At 39.0% G+C, this 5,090-nt stretch overlaps 1 protein-coding gene across 2 annotated transcripts in view; it reads right to left on the bottom strand.

Annotated features, from left to right (window-relative positions):
• TEX2 (testis expressed 2) overlaps positions 1 to 5,090 on the bottom strand; it is a 133,107-nt gene that overhangs the window by 96,436 nt on the left and 31,581 nt on the right. The gene's annotated exons all lie outside the window — the stretch shown is intronic.

The following is a 5,090-nucleotide window of genomic DNA, read 5'->3' as shown; positions in this document are numbered from 1 at the left end:
AAGGATGCCTCAAACTGTTCTGTCAAGGGGTCTTTCCTAAGGTCTTCACCACAATTCTCCATTAAGGTTACTATCCCGATAAAGAAGTTCATCTCTCTCACTAAGAGGGAAAATTCTCTCTCCAAAATTTACATAAGCTATTCTATCCAGTCTACAAATAAGAAACAAATCAATGGCTTCCATCTAACTTGAACTTATAAAAAACAAAGGCCTCAAACAGGAGCTGAATGCCCTCCCTATCACAGACTCTGTGAACTATGAACATCTGTAGAATCAGAGTGAGAATACCAAACGTCAATGAAGTTTATTTTATTTCTAGTCACCCAAAAAGGTTATCATCATTAATTAGGGCATGAAAAACCAGTCAACAATAAATCAGACTGTACAATGAAAAATGAGAACTATTTCAAGGCTCAATGTTGGCATTTATTAACTCAGAGATAACAACCTCTCTCAATCTGGTTTTTGTTTTTGCTTTTTTCACTTTGGTCTAATTTTCTAATAATAACTGCCCTTCCTATCTTCAGCTGTATTTGAAACAATCCAATCCTGTGGTCCTACAATCAGAGCCATAAAGAGAGAAGACAGTTCCTTCCAGGCCACTCAATTATCACCAACACATGTGCTTGGTCCTCCCATACTAGGCCAAATACTAATGTGGCAATTATTATTATTTATTTCTAATTCATACACTAGAGTAGAGGAAGTTCTGTAGGAACAAAGGAGAGATGGGGGAAGGCGAGGAGGGAAGAAAGCAATTTTGACTGAAAATGGAACCAGCCTCCGGATACGGAGAGAGGGTAAACACAGCCTCTTAAGAGGCAAGCCTGGTTTGGTAAGTGCCCCATTTCTCAGGAACATCCCTAATCCATCCAGGTCATTATTAACATTCTTTGTCTTTGTAAAATTCATCCTGTTAGACATTTGCTGCCTCTGAATAAGCTTGCTTTTGGACATTTGATGTATGAGTACCATCTGCTAGGTTAGGCTGTTGTCAGTCAATAGTTTCAATCCAAAAACTTCTCTTGGCCGAAGAAAAAAGGCAAGCTGCATTCCATTGCAGAGGGTGTCTTAACACCTTTTATCTGTGCATTTTTTAATAGGAATTGGTTTTGTAAAAAGGGGGGGAAGAGGCTGTAAGACTGTATTTTTCTGTCTTGATACCACAGAGGAAACAGTGAATCTGGTCAAAATCAACCACAGCAGGAAGCTCTGATTTAGTCTAAAAATCTCTCAAGTACACCTTAATAGCTATCCCTTGATTCATTTAAATTCAGTGAAGCAGCTGAGAATTGCCAGTAGCCATTCTAATCTGTTAATACTCCACATCACAAACAAAAATCAATATTGATATCATAGATAATGAACTAGCTCTAGCCTTAGTTTCATCTCAAGAAAAGAAAAAGAAAAAACAAGAGTACTTTCAGCACTGGCAAGAAACTCACAACTTCTTTCCCATTAGTTACTATTTAGGAAGTTCCCAGGCCCACACTCAATGTCTCTTCCAACCCAGCCGGGTCCTGTACCACCACCAATACAACACAGGGCTCTTACCACTGAGAAACTAGCAGGCCCAGCCCCTTCCGCCACCACTAGGACCTTTTAACCTGTCACGAAGAAGGCCCACTCTGGGAAGAGTGTCACATTCCAGAGGAAAAAGGCGTTCAAAAGCATCACATCAATACAATCAAAATTTTGTTTTATAGATTGCTAAATGGTTCCCGTAATAAAATCAAATTCAACTCACAGTAACTCATTTAAAACCAGGTCACGCCTCCAGTACAACCACACAAGGCCTGTGGAGGTTTATAAAAGATAACTTGGTGCCATCCATTGGGGGAAACTCAAGGAGACAACAGATGGACATCGTAAAATGACATCTATATGAGGGCCCCAAACCTAGGTTAAGTAATGAAAACTCGGGACAGGTATGCCCAAATTAGATGTTGCTAATCAAGTAAAGAAGTCTGGAAATAGCTTTTTTTTTTTTTTTTTTGACAGAAAAGTCACGTATGTGACTTAGAAGAAGTAGAGCAAAGAATATTGTAGACACAAAACGCCAGCACGTGGAAAGGTGCTGAGACGGGACAGGAGACAATTTGGTTAGCTACAGCAGGGGGGATCGTTGGGGGTTGAGGAAGGACGATTCATATTTGAGTTCAGGGGCAGGGAATCAATTGTTCAAAAGCTTTAAAGGCTACATGTTTGAATTTCCATTTAAATCTTAGGAAAGAGAACCACAGTAGGTTCTTGAGAAGTTTAAAACTAAGTGGAAGCATCTTTTCTTCAGGTGAGCGAATGCCTGGAAGCCAGGAGGGTGCAGTGCTGAAAGCTGGACGATGAGGAGAGGCAGTGGCTGTGGTCACAAAACAGCACATTTCAAAAGCTGATTCTCCTGGAGTAAAATGTTAACAACATTTTACATTTGGGAAAGGGTACGTGCTGTTCCTTATTCACTTTTTATTTTTGTAACATTTTAAAAGTTTGAAATTATGGCGAATTTAAAAACAAAACGAAACAAAAGCAGCATTCCCTAACCACTGTTTGGCTTTGGGTCTGTCATGTATCGCTCCCCTCCCACCCGTGTTGTCTCTGCCAGTGACAATTATCAAGCAGGGTTATAGGTAGCAAGAGGAGGAAGAGGAGGGAGCCAAAGTTTTATCATTCCTTAAATTTTTAAACTTTATTTTGAAATAATTATAGAGACTGAGGAAGTTGCAAGAGCAGTTCGGAGAGGTCCCAGGTACCTTTCACTCGTCATTCTTTAAATTTTAAAGGCAAACCTTTAAAGTCAAATTCCAAGTGGTTAGGAAATCAGATTTTAACTGCAAACCACTAGGTTCACCCCCGGAAGAAAAATGCATTTCAACTGACAGAGTAAAACTTCCACTTATAAGGACTTTCAATAGCCTTTCTGAAGGTCTTCAATGGTCAAATTTATGAAAGCATCTTCAACAGATACCTCCCAAGTACAAGAACAGGAAATTCACCCAAAAGCTCAAATGGCCAATAAACCACCAAACACAAAAGCTCGACCTTACTAAAAACAACGAAGAATTGGAAACAAATCAATGAAATAATTTCTGTCACCAAACTCAATGATTAAAATATGTATGATGCTGGCTAGGGCACAATGAGACAAAACCACTCCTTGCACTAGTGGTTAGAACATAATTATTAAAGACTTTTCTGAAAACCAGTAAAATTAGAAACTAGAAAATTAGTAAAAACTTCCCTGTGGTATAAACAATGAAAACAATTGTGTAGGAACTACTAAGCACCACAACAATGTTCACACCCATACACACACCAGGCTAAAAGGGGGACGGACATTAATGTTAGTTTCCTCCATATAATAGGCTTATCAGTAATTTTTACTTGTTACTTTTAGGTATTTCCAAATACTTTTGTGATCTGGAAAAAAATTATATGTAGATGCATGTCAATCTTTAAAATATTAATCATTATCTTTGGAATATAAAATTGCCCTAGTCTATCCCCCACACCTTACCCATGAGAAAACTAAGGCATAGATTCGTTTTTATACAATCAGGTCACATTGTATGTATCTATGTATGTATATAATTTGCTTTTATATTCAAGATTACACAGTGAAGTAATCTAGCATATAGGTATCAGCAAGGCCTTTGGTTTCAGTTCTGCCAACTTGGTAGCAGTCTGACCCTCAGGGGAATTCACATACCCTAACCAAGCCTCAGTTTCTCCATCTGTAAAATGGAAATGGCAACACTGTTCAGAAGATTAAATGAAAACAACTTAGGCAAAGCATCGAGCATGACTCCTGGTACAGAGCAGGCTTTCCTCTAGCTACCGACTGTTCTTGTAAGCATTTCTTCAAGTCGATAAAGATTCTTTCATACGTGATTTTTAATAGATACACAGAATGAATATTCCCATAATGCAATCATTTCAACACAGGATACAACTGAGAATATTTTGCTGTTACAAATAAGGCTGCAATGCTGCACATGACGCTATACATAAACCTTTGACTGCCTCTCTTATTATTTCCTTAGGAAATATTTCTAGAAGTGAAATGACAGGGTCAAACAGTATACATAAATGTCCCCTTCAGCTTTAAAAAAAAACTCATTGGAAAAAACTTCAAGAACAGATGCAGAGGAAAAGTGAAATGTTCTCCTCCTCCCCTCAAAATGAACTGTTTTAGAATGCATCCTTCCACACCTTCTGTATGTGTTTTGTGTGTATATAAAAGATAATATGCAAAAGTTGTTTTTCTTTTCACTCTTAAATGAGATCATGCTATACATACTTTGCATTTGTTTTTCACTTACTATTTCTTGGATCTGTTCCTATGGCTTACAAATATAGACTGGTGAATACACACATACACATTTTCTACATAGTATAGATATACCATTGTCTACGTAATCATTCCTTTATTGATAGAAATTTGGAGTTTTTATAGTTTTCACCACTAACAGCAATGCTGCCTTGACAAACCTTCTATATAAATCTTTTGGGGTTTTTTTTGTTTTTTTTTTTTTGAGACAGAGTCTCACTCTGTTGCCCTGAGTAGAGCCGTGGCATCAGCCTAGCTCACAGCAACCTCAAACTCCTGGGCTCAAGCGATCCTCCTGCCTCAGTCTTTCTTTTTCAGTTAGAAATACAACTTTTTATATATGCATCAGCAGACTTAATCTTGCTATAGGGCAGTAAAATCTGGTAAGTATAATCTGACGTCAGATTTTTATTTATAGGTAATGAATCTGAGGCCCAAAGAAGATAACTTTCAAAAGATCAGGTTTGAGAGATGTATGTGAGTGCGTGCGCATGTGTGTGTATGTAGGCGAAAGCAGTGCAGTGAGAGAAAAAGGACTTGATGGGGAGGAGGTGAGAGGAGGCATGGCGGAAGGTTTCTCCAGGGTCCCACGTGAGCTGGCCCTTGCAGACTTGACAAGCTGACCAGCAGAGACAAAGTGGAGAGTCCAAGCAGAGGACAGAGCACAAGAAAAGGGACAGAGGCAAGAAACCCAAGGCCATGTTTAAGACCTGCAAGGTCGGCCGGGCGCGGTGGCTCACGCCTGTAATCCTAGCACTCTGGGAGG

Source organism: Propithecus coquereli, unplaced genomic scaffold, assembly GCF_000956105.1.
Source record: "Propithecus coquereli isolate 6110/MARCELLA unplaced genomic scaffold, Pcoq_1.0 Scaffold119, whole genome shotgun sequence".
Classification (NCBI taxonomy): Eukaryota; Metazoa; Chordata; class Mammalia; order Primates; family Indriidae; genus Propithecus; species Propithecus coquereli.
The sequence above is the reverse complement of the archived record's forward strand: the minus strand, read 5'-3'. Positions and strand labels throughout refer to the sequence as shown.